Genomic DNA, 19,249 nt, shown 5'->3' on the forward strand with positions numbered 1-19,249 from the left:
GGAGATTTGCATTCCCACTGAAGGTAAAAGCAGTCACATAATTAAAGACAAAGTTTTTGGCAAGGATGGCACCATACTCTTAGGTGGGTGAGAGTATCTTGTCTCTGTATCACTCTTATCTCTGTTGGATTTATTTCATCTGTTCACCACAGCTTTTTTCCAAGTAACTGTTTAGCAAATGCCCTGTGTCCTTCAACCTCTTTCCCTCCACAGCAGCAGTCAGATGTATGAACTGCTGCTAGCATTGTTACACTCCATCTATTCCTGGAAACAGAATAAGTTGGGAGGCTACAACAATCATCAGAAGCCAAAGGCAATTTGTTAGGTTTCAGGGGAGAAATGGATTGTTCCTTTAGCTGTGTCACCATAATATCAGCTTTAGCAATGGAACAGCCCTTGCTGTTCAGCTTGCCTGGGTGAAATCATATTGTTCCTGCTCTCCTCACTCTTCCTCACTGTAACCCTTGTGCTGCTTTAGCCAAGGTGCTTAGCTGGGTCCCCCCTTGCTGTAGTGAGGCTGTTAACTGCATTGTTCTGCATCTATCTTTCTTGGGCTGCTTCCCTAAGGTGCTCCCAGAGATTAAGGGTGTCTCTTTGAGGGATTTGGAGAGACCTTTGCAAGAGTTGCATTTTCTTTCTGAGCTATGAAGAGCTGAGGGTACAAATCCAGAATACCACTTTTCTCCAGCAGCACTGCTTGTTAAACAATTCCTGCTAGGGAAAAAGAAAGAAAGGGGAACATAGATAATGAAAATAATGAATAGGTGCTATCCTGAACCACATCAGTTCTGTTACACTGGTCAAGGAGGATGGATGACTGAAAAACTGTGGTGACAAGTTACTAGTAAATAACTGGTAAATTTTCTATCTGCTTTCCAGGGATTGTATCTTTCATTCTCAGGAATACAATAAACTTTCTTCTTGTGCACTGTCAGCTATGCCAATGTCAATCACTGCAAATCCACTGGCCTCATTGAAACTTTACTTCTGTATGGCAACTGAAGGTCTGACCCCACCACACACTGACTCATCAGGCAAATCCATACAAGGACCTGACAAGGTTTGAGAGTTTGAGCCTCAAAACAAAACCAGAGGTTCACAACCAGTGCAAATGATCTTTCCCAAATAGTCTAAAGGAAACTGTTTTCCTGCATCTCATAGGCTCCCTGGGGGTCCGAAGTGTGTGCAGCACTGGGGGCCCTGGGACACAGAAGCACAGAGGTGTGACAAGCTGAGGGGACACAGGTGCACACAGCTTTAGATATCACAGCTGGGTTTAGCCTGAGGCCAAAACAACAGCATTAGTGATGCCAGCAGTTGAAAGCTTAGTCTTTCTCTTGACATCCCATCCCTGCGTGAGGCCAGTGGCACATATATCCCAGCAGTGGAATAGCTGGGCTCTCCCAGGTTGCACAAATCAGACTTCCTTCCATGTGCTGAGCCTCACTCATGGCAGACCCTAATTTGGCTGTACTCAGTACCCAGCAGCATTACAGACCAGAGTGAGGCTTGTGGCAGGGAGCAAGTGGTGTCTGGAAGGGCCACCAGGCCATCACTGTGGCCAGGGATATACAGGACAGCATAAAGGAACAAAGAAGGAAATAATAACAAAAATAGAGCAGGAAAAATGAAGCCAAAATTGCACAGGAAATAGCAGCAAAGAAAAAGTGTTGGGAATAGAGTTGTTGAAAATGTCATTGCAAAGGTCAGGGCAGGCTCAGGGAGACGGCGATGACAGGAATACTAAGCACGTCAGGAAATGTAAATACCTTCTTTTTCCAGTGTTCACAGAGGGATAATGAGAGCGGTGCTGGGGACAGCCTTACACTTTCAGGAGGAATAAAAGAAATAATGAAGGGACTCTGGGTAAAACCAGAGTGAGTGATGAAGGATTTGCTCTTGTGGCAAATCATTAAAGTTTCAGGGCAAGGATCCAGCTCCCAGGGATCTCAGCAATGAGCTGTGAGGAGCTGGGGCTGCGCTGGATGGACGCACCTTGTTATGCTGCCTCTGTGGTCTCGTGGCAAGGTCAGGCAAATGACGCAGGTAGTAATGAATCAGGGTCCTTGAATTCAACGGGTAGTGGGTCCAGCCAGATGGAAAACAGCTGGAGAAGTGTAATTTGATTAAAAATAGTCTGCAAGGGCTAACAAAAGGAAATCATGTTTAACAAATTCTATGGGAAGTTGTTGTTCCTGAAGTGGATGACATTAAGAGCTGACGGGCAGATGCCGTGGGTGTAATTTACCTGGCCTTCTGTACAACCTTCAGTATAGAATAAATGAATACATTACATTTGCATTTATATAGCTCCTTTTCGTCCACACAAAGCACATTGCAAACATCACATGGGCCATACAAAAGATATATCCATGACAAGATGGGACAAAGAAATTACTGGGAAAGCAGGTCCTGGAGAGAGGCTGTGGGTTGGAGGCATGTATCATGTGTCTCCTGTTAGAGATGCATGATCCACACCTGAGTACCCATAGTCTGTCCACAGAGCCACTTAATAATTGGAACATAAGCCTGCAGACCACTTGGAAATTTATAGAAGTGAATTCCTGCTGGCCAACTCACACAGCCCCTCCCTCCCTCCAAGGGGAATTCCCAAGCAAAGGGTACCCAGGCTACCCTTTACCTTTTAGCTTTTAGGATACACACTGGTCTGAAGTAGCCTCACACCTCCCAGGTCCTGCAGCAGCAGCTGGAGCTGCATTAGCCAGTACATCCTGCTGCTGCTGGGGATGGCTCATAATGAACAAGTCCCTCAGCAAAATGCACATAAAAGGACACTTCTTTAAGTGTCTTCTGCTACAGCAACAAGGTAACATACTGCACTTTGTGGAAGCACCCAAAAGGCTCATTTAGAATTGAGCAGAGTATTTTTGTAGATGATGAGCATTTTTCTTTAGTGAAAAACAGCAGAATTGCTTCCAGGTAGCTGAAGTATGTATATATTAACCATATCAAAATATTAGTATTTCTTTATTTTTAGTAAAGATGGTTGTTGCATAGTTCTACAGCTGAAAGTATTCCTGCAGTTGAACCCTGCTGGCAATAATTTCAAGGTTGAGAAAGGCAGGAAGGGGGCTTACGAAAAGTAAAAATCATGACTAGTGCAGAAGAGTTAAAGATGACTTCTATGTCAGCCAGGCTGCCCATGGTCTCTGCCCTCTCCTGCTCGATGCAGCCTTCGTTGCCCCATTTAGTGAACTTCACAGTAATTGTGTCAGCAAGGACTTCAGCAGCGTGTTGCCATCAGGGCTGCACAGGACTTTGCAGTTCCTGGTTGCTGGATTATCCTCTGGGTTTATAACCCTCTCATTGTCTCCAGGACTACTGTAACCCCATGCAAGCATGAGGCATTGTCTCTCCACAGCTGTATGGTACTGTGAACACCTCTGTAGAAAGACTATTCATCGGTAACTTTAATGGTGCTAACCAGCTTGTTGTAATTTCCATGTGGCAATTTTTTTTTTCCTGTCTTAAAGCAGTATGAAGTGCTTTGCCAATATAAATAACAGTAACTTAAAAGTCTGCCTCAAAGATGTCTCTTCAAACAATCCCTGACTTATTCCAAAAGCAATTGTGAAACAATTGTGAGAAATTACTCTGGCAGCCAAAGACAAGCTGTCTTCAGAGTCTGATTTAAACAGATTATTTTTATTAGAAAACACTGGGAAGTGTCAGTGAGTGACAACTTGGAGAACTGGTTTATGGCAGTCCTTTCAACAGCTATCTCTCTGCACTTATTCCACATCAATCTTAAATGAGTGCCTCCTTCAAGGCTTATCTCATCGACTCCAATTTTAGAAACAACTTAATAAAGTGCATTTATCCCCTCTTATCCACATGGAACCTTGGCTAGTTCTGCATTTATGTAACTTTTATGTGCATCTCAACCTTGATCTGCTTTTGCTAAAAATACACTTATCAGCCTTTTGATGAAGGGCATTTCCTCCTCCTTTTTCATTCCCTGATGCTAACATCTCTGAGCTCTACTCATGCTGTTGCACTAAACTGTTCCATTTTCACAGTTCAGCTTTTAATGAGGGTTTGTAATGGTTGTAGCAGGGTATTTGTGATCCCACTGCCTTCATGCTTTAGCATGTAAGGCACGAGGCACGGTCCCAGTGCTGTCTTGCAGGAAGGCAGTGTGCCTTTCTCCCAGGCTCCCACAACCACTTGAGGCATGTGCATTTAGGACAAGCTCTTCAGATGGAGAGAGAGCCTGCCTGAAATCCCAGGTACCACATATTTATTATTTAACATCAATATTGTTTAATTGTACCCTGTGTGCATTTTAATGAGACTTGGCTCTTTTCTTGTGCCAGGCCTAGGTCAGGCTCTGCTTCCATCTGACACTCCACTGAAGAAAGTCATACATTTATGGTGTAAGAAAAAGGTGTTTTGGTACATTACAAAGATCTACTGTTTCCCTTCTGCTTTGGACTCAGGAATTTGCATTTGGAGCAGAAATATTGATATTCTTGTTTATAACGGGGAGCAAGGATTTGTAGTTTGGACTGACCCAGCTTCCAGGAGGTTTTGTACAGCCTCTGGATATTTCTCAGTTATTTTTTGTTATTCATTGGCCCTGGGGCCACTTCTCTCCAGCCCTGCTCTCAGGAACACTGGTTACAATTTTAAATTCATTTTTCAGTCTCTGTCTTTCAGGCTCTCAAGGATGGGGACAAGAGGGACCCACCTGCATGGAGGGGATAAAGCCCAAAGCTATCTGCCATCCTGTGAGGAGCTAAGCTCCACCTGTGTCTGTCTCACAGGGGATACTGCACAATTCCCCAGCCCTCAGAGCACCCTGATTCTCACAGGGCTTCATGGAACTGTACCATGTGACTGTAGTGGCAGTGCTGTGGCTTTCCACTTTAACTGGGCTGCTTTACTAAGTTTTTTTTTTTTTTTTTTTTTTTTTTTTTTTTTTTTTTTTTTTTTTTTTTTCTTCTTGATTTTGCCTCTCAGGTCATCATGGTGTCCAGTTCTCTGCTCTCACATCCAGTATCCCACCATCAGTATTTTATACAAGACAGGCACCCCCAGCAGAGCCATGCACCCCTTGCTGCCACTCAGGCTGTGCACTGGAGGGTTCTTGTGCTTACACCCCAAAACAGGTCTTGCCCCTTCCCCACCTCATCACTGTCTTCACCGCTGCCAGCCTTTCCCTCCTCTGGGATCCTGGGGGCACATTTGCATGTTTGTTGTTCTTCCTTTTCCTGATATCACAACTGTTCCAGATGTTGCAGATGTGCACAGAGGAGCGCACTCAGGTCTAAGGTGGTTAAATGGTTTCAGGAATGAGCCACAATTGAGTTTTCAGCAGGTCAAGAATGGAGGCGTTTCTCTCACGTGTGGTCTTGCTTGGTTTGCGCTCTGTTCACTGTCAAAATCTACTGCCATACAGTAGGACTGTGTGGGCTTGATGGGATCTCCAGCATTCATGTTTTTATACATTGGAATAATGTCTGGAGGGACCCTCTACTAGCCCATGTGTTGACCACTTTTGAAAACAATAAATTCCTTTTGACCCACCAAAACAGAGCAGAGCATGGTCTGCCTGGTGGCATTAGCAAGAAGATTGAACAACCAGCTGTCCTTTCACCACAGGGATGGGAATAGGGGATGAGCTGAAGAGGTAAATTAGTTATTTTCATGTTAGAATAAGGAGCACGTAATAAAAAAGAAGACATTCAGAAATAAATAACTGAGATGGTATTTCAAACAAAGCAAAGATATACACGCTCACCTATTCCCTCACAAAACCCTGTAAGAGTTACTGGGCAGAGTGGAGGCTGATCTTTGCTTTGCATCATCACCACAAAGATGCAAATGGGGTGAGAAATGGCAGGAATTTATTCTCATGACAAATACAAGACTAATAGTGAGCTGCTTTATAAGTGTAACCTGACTTTATCCTCCTGCATGACAGCGCTCAGCACTACATGCTCAGCCTCTTCCTCATGGGCTGCCTTTTGCAATGACTTTGGGTGGTTAAGCGTTGTCAGAGGATAACCATGATGATCTTCTGACTTCTCAAGAAAGAAGTCAGAAAGATCATCTTAAAGAAAGACTTTAAACGCCCATCCAGGCAAGTCAAGGCTGCTGACAATATTAGAGTCTGTCTTTGGTCTTTCCAGGGAGTCAGTAATGTGTGTCCACAGAAATTTGGTCACATCTTAGAGAGCAGAAAAGTGGTTTTTGACTGATTAATTAGCCATGGTGAAGTGGATTGGGTAGGTGGCTGGTTAACCCCTGCAACAGCAAACCCTGGAGAAAATTCTCTGCAACACTCGCAGGCTCATGGGACACTCTGGTTGATGGGAGCCATCAGAGTCCACTGCAGGTACACAGAAATCTGCTGGACACCTGAGCCCAGGCTGCAGCATGGAACTGCGGGGCCTCTGCAGGCTTGTCCAAGGCTTGGGAATAAAAATGCCCCTCACCTTTCTTACAGTGGCAGAGCCCAGTCCCAGCCTTTATTATTCTGTTTTGGTGCATTGCACACAGAGACCAAGGGAAGACTGCTAAGAGGGTGCTGACAGTGTTTTTCCTCTTAAAAGTCTAAAGCCAGAGGCCAAAACCCAAAGCCGGGTGTTTGGGGCAACATGATTTTATTTCTTTATATATTCCAAATGGCTGAGCACTGCAGATTCAGCACATGTCACTGGTAGTGCAAGTCCTCAGAAAAATGCTGCAACTCCCCACAGTTAATGGATTGAAATAATACCATGTCACTTTTATGAGAGGTCTCTACATTTATGTCTGAAAATATCCTGGTTTTATCACCCAATTTCTTAAAAAGTGCAGGACCTGAGTTACTTCATTCAATTTCTAATCCTACTGCTCTATCAGCATACTGTAGCAGGACTCTTTGCATTGTGGCCAAACAACTAAAAAACACCCTGTTTTGGAAGCTACCAGTGGTGAGCTGAGAGGGGACATCATGTGCTGCTTTTGGTGTTGAATTATGCTCAAACCTGTCTCACTCACCAACATCCAACATCCCAAATCAACATCCTGATAGTGAGGCAACCAGAGATATGAGACTGGCAGTCAATCACTTTATACTATAAAAGTCCAGTCCACTCTCGTATGGTTTGGTTCTTCCAACATATTCCTCCTTGGAGTGTGTGGAGATTCCTCCCTTGGGTAGGGGATGCCCCTAAGGATAACCCTCAAGGCTGGGTGAAAGAGATTAAGCCCACAGTCATTGGTATGGGTGTGTTACATTGATCTCTGTTTTAAAAATTGTTTCTTGCCTGCTTTCATATAATTAATGGCTTTGGTATAGTGCATTATCCTATTCTATCCTATACACTGCTAGTAGTTTAAGCTGTGCAGTAAATAATTCTGATTGAGATCTTTTTGTCTAATCATTAGTCACAATAAATAATTCACTTTATATAAATATATCTGATTTGCCATGCTTAATCCTTCTGGATTAAATAATTTAAACTGCTGACAAAATCTGGGGCTAAGATGGGATCCAGAATCCTGCACCCAGACTCCTCTATGAGAAGTTTAGAAAGCAAGAGAGGTCCTTTCTGCACTTTGTGACTCAGTGGCAGGGCTTCTCTAATAAACTTTGTCTGAAGCTCCCACTCACATTCATGACACATCTGTATCCTAAGAGTAGAGAGGTAAAAGGTTGTATAAAACCTTTCATCTCTACTATTTGAGTAAGATGCTATCCAGCTTGTCACAGCTATCCTGATGGGCACAAAGGGCTGAAAGGAGAAATTCAGTGGACAAAGAGCAGTCTACACTAGCACATAATGCAGTGCAATGGGAGTAGATCTGCAGAGTGATGGAACTGGTACCAAGGACCAAAGCTGGCACTATCCATCAGGTTACTTTAGTTTGGAAGAGTTCCAGTCTGGTCCTATCAATGGAGGTTGGAACTCGTGAGGGACATCCCCACATCTTCCAGTTTACTTTCATCTGAAAAAATTCCAGTTTGTGCACTCTGTAGTCATGCCATGATGCAAAAAAATGCACAGGAAGTGAAGAGGATCAGGATATTTGCTTTCAAATTCCACTGTTGATTTGAGCTAGAATTTGAACCAAAGCAGGACAGCTCCCACACTGATTAAAGAAGCATATCACATGTTTTCAGTCTATGCATAGTTCTCATCCAGAAAAAAAATGACAAAAGAGAAAACTCACAAGTCTGTTCAGCATCTGTTGCAGCATCTCCTGTGTTTTCTAAATGAAGTGGGAAGCCACTTCAAAAAGCTTTTTGGGGGTTGTGCACACATGAAATCACATGCTAAAGTCCTGGAGCTTGTTGTGACATTACATGAGCAGGGATAAGATGTGCTAGGGTTTTTTTAGCTTAAAAGTATGGCTATTTAGTAAATGCTCAGAAAGTTTTACTGCATGACACAAAAGGACACATTAAGTTCAGGTTCAGCATTTGTATTACAGTTTTCTCATTGTTTTATGTACCTATTCCTGTTCCCATCCATCTGATCTTCAAACTGAACAGATGAAGCTGCATTCCTATTTCATGAGACTAAAGAAACACATATTGCATTGATGAGAAATCTTTATATGTCCTTGAAGAAATCCCGAAAACCTCTGCCTGTAAGGACATGGGAAACTTAAAACAGAGAAGATAAATTGTGGCTGACAAGGGGCTATAGGATGAGGCCTCTCTTTGAGGAACGACCTAATAAATTAACAGTGACATAGGAAAGTTTTATTTTTAAAAGGAGATAAATTCAGAGGTCTGTCTCACCAGAAGTGTGTGTACCAGGGAACACAAAGAGCCTTCTACTTACCAGGGCAGAGGTGACCCACCTCCATCTCCTTTCCCTAGAACTTCTTGCTAAAAAACCTAGGCTCATGCCCTTGTGAATTTACCTTGTGTCCTCGTTCTTCATGTAACAAAACACCCCTGGAGGACTTGTCTGTTTGTGCTGTGGCAGCATCTCCTGGGAACTCGGTGCTGCCCCGTGCTCCAGCAGCCTCTCATGCCATGGGGAGAGCACATTCAGCCTGAGCAATGGGAGCAATGCTGAGGGGTCAGTGCAGTCTAAGATCCATGGCACTAAAAGCAGTTGAATATTAGGGTGAGATGACAAGGTAAAACTCTGTGGCCTCAGCCACTGGAGGTTGGGTGTGTGTATCCTACATTCTTCAGCCAAAACCTGGCTGAAGAATATAGGATAAGGCTTGACACCCTGCACAGCATGACAGAGAGAAGGGAGGGAGGAGGTCAAGAGCAGGGTTGAGCCTGGCTGTTGGCTGGCTGGGTGTTAGGGTCTGCACCAAGGTATGTAACTAATTTTGAAGCAATCCTGCAGCAAACAACAGAAAAATTCGAACCCTGCATATGTTTAATGAATTATAGAATAACAGAGGTCAGAAAGAGTGGAATTATCTCATCCCATTTTAGTCCATAGCACGGGTAACCAAAGTCAGTCAAAGAGTGGAACACTCAGGGTCTTGTCCAGACAGTTAATGTAAAATCCTTGCTCCAAGCCCTTGACTTCTCTCATGGAGAATTTTTTTCTTCCTCTGTCCAAAATATATCTGAACACAGTCTGTGCCTTGATTTTTTTTTTTTTAATGCCTCACATTCATCTGCTTCCATACTACAGAGCTGCTCCTCACAATCAGCCCCAGCCCCAGCCCCAGGACTGTCCCAAGGAGAGGATTTTTCACCTGTTTTTGCTCAGCTTCAGGAGGTTACTGCCAGGATGTGTTCTCATGGGTCCCCAGCCAGCCTTTTTTAGAGCAGACCTCAGCTAGTATAGCTAATGAAGGTTTACCACAATCAGCAGCAAAACCATCAGAACCTGTCTTTGAATTCAGAGAAAACCACTAACACCAAGGCAGTCCTCTAGAGGATGTCAAGAAAGAGAAGAAGGATGTGAAAAGACATATAAACTGTCCTGCTCCCTTCAGTATTTTCTTGGATGATTAGACCAGAAAACTATGGAGAGTACTAATTTCTTGCACACCATGGCTGCACACAAGCACACACCAGCCTTCAGCAGGGCCTGATGCCGTGGTCCCTGAAGCAGAGACCTCAAATCCCTGCGCTGGGACAAACGCAGTCATGCTGTGGAGCAGGAGGGAAGTGTCCACTCTCAGGAACCAGCCACTTGAGGGAGCCAAGATGACATGCACTAAGAACTGACACACTGTATAAGCATTTTTGGAGTGTTTCAGCCAGAATCACCTCTTCTTCTGTAATATTAAATCTGTTGGGTCAGAAAACTCTGAGATCTTCTGTCCAGATTTAAATGGTTTTTTTGGCTTCCAAATGAAGTCTTGCACAATTGTGCTCAGTCTACCCCCTTTGATAACTTTTGATGGGATGTGTGTGTGTGTGTGTCCAACAGATTTGATAGCTGTTCACAATGTCTAAACTTCTACAGGTTGCATGAAAAGAGACAGAAAATGGTAATGAAAATGAGTAAAGTAAGGTCCTTTTGTCAGTAAATCAGTTAACACAGTTGGAAAAAACACACATCCACTTGGTCTGCAACATTTCCTTCCTACTTTTCTTCCTTCTTCTGTCCGAGCCTACTGTCACTATTTTAAACATTTGACTCTCCAGAGAAGAAAGTTACAAAGAAGCTATAGGAAAGCAGTTATATGCCACAGGAAATCAGGATGCTGTGGCCAAAGAGATACTCATTTAGATATCACACAGAGAATTTTTCAGTATGGTTCACTTTTCCTCTCAACCCCTCCTCACAATTTCCTTTCCCCAAGATGTAGGGATTATTTTCTCCCATCTCATGAACTCCAATTGTTATCTTCATCTTAAACCAATATTTTCGGGAACATTATGACTTGAAGGAGAAAGCACAAAGACTTAACTTGTCCTAGATTTTAGCCCATGGGATTTACCATACAGCAAAGATTTCTTCATGGAGCCAGGGTACTTCCGTATTTTTTGGATCCCACAAGAATTGTTGCCTGTCCTAATAGGACTCTGTACTGCCCAACTCACAAGTTTCAGTCTGAGTGTCTGAATTCCAAGCTCCTCAATGACCTTGCATGAGGGTGGTGGGATCTTGTTCCCATGGCAATCTTGTTCCTGATGGACTGTGGTGTCTCCAAGCCACCACACAAGCAAAGGAGAGAGAAAACCAGGAAGCAAGGGGAGGCAGAGAAACCTAAAAGAGAGGATTACATGCAATGCTTACCTGGCACCTAACAGGACCAGGTAAGCATTGCATGTAATCAATCACATTGCATGTAATCAATCAATCAATCAATCAACCACAACCACCATTGCATGTAATCAATTACATTGCATGTAATCAATCAATCAACCACACTCCTCCGTCCCAGATTTTAATAAGATGTAGACCTATGTGGGTGTGTTATGGACAAGACTGGTTCTTACAGAGACTCTTAAAGGAAAATGGCAAAACATTGTTAGAGTTTTGTAAACCATTGTTCAAGTTTCCTTTAAAATGCGGTTCAAGTTTCAAAAATTATTGCTAGAAGTCTATGGAAGTGACAACACAACCCTTAGATTTTACCTGTAATTCATCTCCATGCATACTGGGAAATAGCATTAGAATTTTGGCAGTGGTGTTACATGATGAGCTCTCATTTGTGTTTCCTTTCCCCCCAGGCAGATTTATTTCTTGCCCACATCAAAATGCAGAGGCTGTTCCATCCATCAGGACCATGGCATGCAAAGGAGGCGTTATCAAAATGCATCTTGCATCCTGGCATGGAAAACTTGAAAACTTGTCAGTAGAGGTATTTATCAAGTGGACAAAAACACTGAGTTTCCATATTAACAGATACTGTATCAAATAAATGAATAAAAATAATAATGAATTACAACAATGACATCATTGCTGTACACTGAAATACAGCAGCAGCAAGTCAGTGCCAGTTTACTGTAAGAACAACCTGAGAAAGACCACCTGGGGATACAAATAGGATTAGCACAGAAAGATGATAATAAACATCATGCCTCTTGCCTAAAACAAGCCCTTCTTCTCAAAAGACAGGAGGTATATATTCAGGAGCACTAAAGCCATGTGCTTTTAAAAAAGATCTCATTTTGCAAAGTGTGTAGGCATGTATCTCTTTATATGTAAACACTCATTATTTCTTTCCTCACCATCAAGAAAGGAGAAATGACCTATAGGTAAAATGCCTATATGTGAAGCTTCATGACATAAAAATCTGTCTCCTCACAGCAGTTGCAGGTATGTGCTGAAGAAGCTGTTGCAAAAGAATAAAAGCATCAGTACCATTCACCTTCTGCTGTCTTGTCCTTGTCTTCAGGAAAAAAATGTGCCTCTATTTAGAAAACAGAATTAACACTGAAGCAATTTTCACATCACTGGTCCTTCAGCCTCCTCAAATATTGTTTGTGGTATTTGCTTCTGTGCAAGAGAATGGGGCCACATAAAAAGCAATCACAAGGATGAAAATGTTCTCAGCAGGAGGAAATGGGATTATCAAAAAGCTGAGGAATAGGGCTTATGAATGTTTTGTACTCTTTGGCATCCTTATGCCATTTGAGCTATGTAGAGTGTTAATAGATAGATCTAAAAATAAAGGGTGCATTATTTATTAACTTACTAATCTTTCTTAATCAGGACCTGGATATGTTTGGCTAATAAAGATATCCGACCACATCCATAGGAAGACACATGGACATAAATTGGCAGAAATAGAAATCTTTGGGAGGCCATTCAGGAATGCAGACACTGAGTTACCTTTTTCTAGGGAAAATACATGGAATAAGTTTGATGGCATCTCTTTGACATCCTATACCTGCCCTTGCCCTGCTTCCCCTAGGAAGATATGAGTAATTCCAGATTTTTTTCAGAATAAGATCTGCCCGAAGCAAAATGTGATTCAAGGGAAATATGATACTGAAGAGCAAATTAAATGCAGAAAGCAAACCACTGAAGGCTGTTTGTTGGGATCTCATGACCTTCCAGGCCTTTGGCTGAGGAAAACAAACTGCTGGATGCACCAGAGCAGAGAGTTAATTTACAAGCTGGAGAGTCTGGATCATCTTCTCAGGGCACTTTCTCATGAAGGTTTCATCTTTATTTGCAGCCTAGTTATGCTGAAGGAGAGAGATTAGCAGGAGAGACTGGAGTAAAGGTTATTGAGTCTGTGACCTGATACCTTTTTAAAATCCAAATAAAGAGATGCACAGGTTCCTGGAGAAGTTTGGTCTGTCTCCACACTGATCCCTATGGCAGGCCTGGTACAGGGGCGAGGCAGGGGTCCTGAACATGGTAATGACATTTGTGGGAATCAGACTTTTCTGAAGACCTCTCACTGTTGCCATTTAATCACCTCAGTGGTAGCTGCTCATGGTGACCATAGCACAGAGCTTACATAAAAAGCATCAGAGTTGAGGACTTGGGAACTTGTGGTGCTTTTTATGGGCTGATGGGCTCTGGAAGGCATGGAAATGGCTCTCCTTTTGTCCAGTTAAAAGTCAGAGGAATCAGAGTGGAGCTATCGTCTTTTGTGGTTATAAAAATTTCATTCTCACTCCTCCAGCCAGGCATCTCCCTTTCTCCATGCTAATCATCCCTTTCTCTCATGATAAGACTACCTCAGGACAGTCTGACTGTACACCAGTGAAGGAAGGGAATGAAGGCCAGAAAGAGAGCACAAAAACATGCCTGAGAATCATGGAGAAATCTCTTTCAAGGGGACAAGCCCTGATGATGAAGGAAACTTCCAGACCACAAAAAAGCTTGCTTGGTGATGAAATAGTAAGGGAAAAACTTTTACCCCTGGATGTTCCTGGCTGCCAGCTAAACTCTCTGCTCATCCTAGCGAAAAGAGGTCTTTACCTCACAGCACAAGGTTTTAGTACAGGCTCCATACTTTTGCTCATGAGATTATTTATTATTTTGTTGTTGTTGTTTTTTAATCTAATTATTTCCAGATGGCCAAAAAAAAAAAAAAAGAAGAAGGGGGAGGAGAGTGTGTTTTGAACCCATGAGTTTAAATTTTGTATTTTAAGAGAAATTTTTTTCCCCCTGATATACCTGTAAAATCATATTATGTCTCTGTTTTGAAATGTCACATAATCCAATGCAGTAATTGCATGCAGCTGTAATGTAATTGTTCCACATATTTCTATAAAAAACTTTATTTCTATATTTTAAATTTGTATGAAAAAAGCAGTAAGTAAGTGGAAGATTTTTTTGGATGTTATTATGTGGCAGGTACCTCCTGGGGACAATAGCTATTCATCTGGGCTCAACAGGTCCCCAAAAGGCATCTCAAAGCTCAGACAGTTACATCCTCCAGCTCTTTACTGTGGAAAACAACATGGAATGCTGGTGTTGGAACCAAAAGTTAATATCTTAAAGGTAAAACCCCCACCCTCCTCTGTGTTCCCTGTTTCTGTGTGCAAAGCCCTCTTTTGTCTTCAGCCTCCCCAAGCCCACAAAATAATCTGCCCTCTCCAGCTTCACCTGCAAGGTCAGGCAGTAAAATACAGGATTTACCTGTTGCATTTAGGTTAGAAAACTGACTTTAAATGGAGGCTCATACTTTATAACTCAGTGTTGATGAGTGCCTGTTCTGAGGGGTTGAAGAGAAGCAACACATATTCCTTCCTCAGCTGACTGAATTGGGTGTCACTAATTTCCATCTCCTGAAGGCAGGCAAGAACAAAATGACTGATATATACAGGAGCCCCCCCCACGCCTCAAGGGACTAAGTGCCAAAATAACTCATCTGAGGAGCTCCCCTTCACTGGAATGCCACCTCATGCTAACCATGATGCCAGAGTTAATTGCAGCAGTCAGCCGCTGCATTTCATCTACAAGTCCCGCTCAGTTTAATTAACCTTTGGGGAATTAGCATTTTGTTGACTTACAGTACCTGCTTTGAATTTCTGGCAGTGTTAAAGAAACACTGTGACTTGTTTCACTCAGAGAAGAGTGATTGCCCGAAGGCAATGCCTTTTAAACAATGGTCCCTGGGCAGCAGCATGCTGATCCTGAGTCAGAAGAGTCTGGAAAGAAAGAGCCCAGTACATCTCCTGCCACCTGACTCATGCCCCCTGCTCTGGAATTACTCATTCACCCCCACCATGGCGTCAGGTGTGAATTTCTTACTCCTCCCAGAGTCTCCTGAGCATTTTTCATACTTTTTCATCACTTTGTGTTTACAGTAATTCCCAAGCACCTCCTTCCAGCTGGCAGTGTTCTGCCTCCATTTACCAAATAACATCCATGTTCTGACTTTGAAAAATCACCAGGTGACCACCTGCAGGTAGCAAGAAATGATGCCTATCCCAGGAGAGTGCAACCCACTGGAGACATCCATATGTGCTCTCTCCTCGTGCACTGAGCTCTTGGTAGCTCCAAGGAAGTGTTGTCTGGCCAGGAACGACAGCTGAGTTTGGCTAAGCAATGTATGTCTTGGGGCTTGCAGCTATCTAAGAGCTGGCCTGGCCTTGGAAAAAGTGTTGCTCAGGTTCCTTGAATCAGGCTGGCAGGATTATGTCCACCAAAGATGTTTCCAGCCTCTCTGAAGAGAGCTGTACTCCCACCTTCTATCACGCATCACCTTTTTGACTTACACTTGTTCTGTGGCATTTTCCCTCCGTTGTTTATCTCTGGGCAACATCTGAGGAACCACTGCAAGGGGCATGAGATGAGGTTATTGCAGGTGGCCAGAGGGAATGACAGCCATGAGAGCTGTGGCAAGTCAGACTGGTGCTTGGGCTGGAAGGGAGTGATGCAAATCTAGGGTACAGGGAAGGGAGGTCATGTCGATGCTGAGTCACCAACCCTGGAACTGCTTAACAGACCTGTGGGTGTGGTGCTTAGGGACACAGCTTAGTAGAGGACTTGGTAGTGCTGGGTTAATGTTAGACTTGATGATCTTCACCAAATTAAATTATTTTACTGTTCAGTGATGTGGGACTGGCTGGTTGCAGGCTGAGGATACAGGACACAAGAGGTCCCTGAATGCTGCTGGGTGGGGTCCACACTGCCATGACTGCCCACTCCCATATCTTGCTGCCACTTACTGTTTGTCTTGTTTTTACCTGATTCAGCCACCACAACCATATCTGAGAAGAAACACCAGCTGGCCAACATGCTTGTCCCAGAAGATGGGGGAGCCCAGCTCAGCCTCGCCAGTGCTTGTGCAGTTCCAGCAAGGATAGAGGGCCTGGCCTCACCAGGAGCTGCCTGCTCCTCCCAGGACTGACTCAGCCAGCCTTGTACCATGAACTGACCTCCTACTGTTCTCCATGTCAAATGGATCCCAAGCTTCTCCCCTGGGGATTAAACACTGCCTGTCTGAGCATCTCCTTCTTCCAACAAGGGAGGACATCTTTAGGGCGGCAGCACGCGATGCACTCTCAGCAACTCTCTCTGCAGCAGGCTGACCCTGGCCTCCTACCATCCAATCTGAGCTGGGCTTTCTCCTCTGTCTTTGAGGAGTGCTGAGGAGAGAGGAAAATCAATGAGATTTTGTGAAATAACTGCGGATTGTGCTCTGGGGAGAGAATGGGGAAAGCGTATTATAGATATTCTGGATCAACAGGATTCATGCAACATTGGAGCTTCTACTGTTAACTCTCATACTAATGTGCTTTCATCTTTACCTCTGATTTGGGGGACTTTAATGTGATCTACTATAAAAACTGTTTTCTGTGAAAAGGACAAGAAGAGTATCATCTGTGAGAAACGGAAGTACTGGTTTTCCCATAATCATTTTTCTTTCCCTACCAGAGATCTATAAACTTTCTACTCAGAGGTCTGACCATAGTTTAAGAGCACAAATAAGAAACACAAAAATAAAATATAAAAAAGATGGATGTAGGTTATTTGGAAAGCTGACGCACAGGCATCCAGACATTGTCCTGTTAATTTAGCAGTCACTTCAGAAGACAACATAACATTTACATCTTTTGCAGAAAAAGAAAAAAAAATTTTAAAAAAGAAAATAATAAAAAAAAAGCAGCCTGCTATCAAAGGAGTTGTCTCTGGTACATTTTTTGACTGAGGTTTGGTAAGGTTTTTTATCCCCTCTACAGGTGTATCAGCCTTGGTGTGAAACAGAAGGATTGCTGCTGGTTCATAAGAAAAGGTGATAATTTGAAGAATATTTTGGGCTGTTTTTCTTCAGGGAATTTAGTTGAGAAAATGTTCTTTCCAACTGCACTTTTCAACATTGCTAAACTAATATACCATTCATATAGGAGGTGCTGTCATGTTGTCTGGGACTGCTTTTGCCTGACTGCCTGTCTATTATACCTGGAAAATTATTTGGCAGCAAATGATACCATTAATTTCATAGCAACTTTTTATTTTATGAGAAAGTGAATAAGGGTTATTTTGCCTGCTTCTTGTCTGCATTTACATGGTGTGAGAGTTCAAAAGGGTCCTTGCTTCATCTAGTTGCTATATTTCCTATAAACGGAGATGGTCACAGTTTCAGAGATTGAATCTGTATTAGGTACTTTGCCAGGGAAAATATTTTACCCGTTTTTTTGTTTTTACAAATAAATGCAAGGTTTGATTCACCAGTCCACCTACACTTTTTTTTTTTTTTAAATCAATGGAGCTGTAACAGAACAGCACTGGTTTTATAAAGGCTTGTTATAGTGTAGTACTAACTAACATTTTTTCCCACTACCTCTACCTAATAAAATTCTGTCATTTGGGGCATTCTTCATCCCTCCCTGCTCTCCTCCAGTCCAAGACATGCCCCATACTAGCCTGGATAAGAGTCGAGATTTGCATCTTAAAAAAGGCAATGGGTCACTTCTCTTCCAAATTCCAGACAACACATCCCAGCCTGCCCCATATTTCTTAGTACCAAGCATTTGGCTGGGCTGTTCAGGCCTTAGTTTTTCACCTAAAATGCAAGGAAATCTCTAGCTGAGATTATAGTGCCATCTCCATTAATTATGTACCTAATTCTCATTGCTCTGGAAGCAGAGACAATCCCCTGAGCTCCCTGGAGTTCAGTCCTGTTTGATGCTTGTCTGCTTGACAGGCTGCAGCTCCCACCCTGCCAAACCTCTCTAGCCCTGTGGCAGGGACCAGGCCTTCAGGAAATTCTTTCTGAACATCAGCCATAACAAAAAATCCCTCAAACCATTAGCATCACACTTGGCTGCAACTGCTTAGGTTAAACCTCTATCTTCCTGAAACACTTTATTTATGACCTTTTGCATTTCCCTTCACATAGTCCTTCAGTTAAACAACAGCAGAGTGTATGAAAGTGAAGGCTGCTCTGGAGATGACGGATGATCCCCGTGCTCCCCACCGCTTGCAGCCCATGAGTCACTTGCTAATTTCCTCAGCTAAAACTGACAGACAATTACCTGGCATTTCATCACAGCCAAACAGGGTATATTTTTTCCAGAGCTCACTGTCTATCTTTTGATAGCAATGACTACTGCCTGCAACATTCTCTCTCAAATCTTTAATATTTTATTGCTATTGCTTTGAGTTCTTGCTCTCTTTCCTCTCCCAGGGTTAAGATCCTTTAAATGTAATACAGCACAATACTATGTGTCTTGTGTCTTTGCTGCTCCAAATCTTTCTCTGCATCTGCTTCTTTACAGCACATTACTCAAGAACTATTCTGTTAACTGCTTTATATAAATATTGGAACGAACCATGTTATTAATGAGTATTTTATTAATGAGTATCTTTAAAGGTTAGGGTTTTTCTGTAAACTCAACTCAGCGACTCTCCCAATTGCTTCCTTAATGCAGATGATGATGTTTAATTTAAATGTAGTATTTATAGTTTTGTGCAATATCTAACAACAATCCCAGAGCTCCCCCCTCCTCCAAATCCTTTGGCTGGACTCAGCTTCACTAGACAGAGCATTGCACTGTTTGCCAGACAGCCCAGGTGCCAGAGGGTCTCTTTCTCCTCTGTGGGAAGGTCTTTGGAAAATCTGGGCCCATCCTCAGCGTGCCTGGTGCTCCGGGCAGCTCTGTGCTCTGTAGCTGCTGCCTGTGATGGCAGCACTGGCAGATCCTGCCTGTCTGAGCTTCCACAGCTCAGGGACTTCTCTGCTGACCACATGTGGGACTGGGACCAGCTTCAGAGACTGCTGCCCCAAACTGAGGAGCCTGTACAAGCAGAGCCATGGCTGTGAGGGAAGAACCCTGTGCTCTCCCAGCTGCTGATATAGGGGAAGATTTTCAGAGCCTCTCCAGTTCAAACAAATAGCAGAGGATAATTGGCCGGGATCTGGCATAATGAAGGCAAGGGATGTTTCA

The 19,249-nt window shown here is 43.2% G+C and overlaps 1 long non-coding RNA gene across 1 annotated transcript; it reads left to right on the forward strand.

Moving 5' to 3' along the window:
* Window positions 1-11,317: 11,317 nt before the first annotated feature.
* LOC135287854 (uncharacterized) lies at window positions 11,318-17,521 on the forward strand. Its single transcript, XR_010351332.1, has 3 exons — window positions 11,318-11,751; window positions 14,208-14,354; window positions 16,055-17,521. It is a non-coding gene; the product is annotated as an uncharacterized LOC135287854 (long non-coding RNA).
* The last annotated feature ends 1,728 nt before the right edge of the window (window positions 17,522-19,249 follow it).

This window comes from Passer domesticus, chromosome 1 (genome assembly GCF_036417665.1).
Source record: "Passer domesticus isolate bPasDom1 chromosome 1, bPasDom1.hap1, whole genome shotgun sequence".
Classification (NCBI taxonomy): Eukaryota; Metazoa; Chordata; class Aves; order Passeriformes; family Passeridae; genus Passer; species Passer domesticus.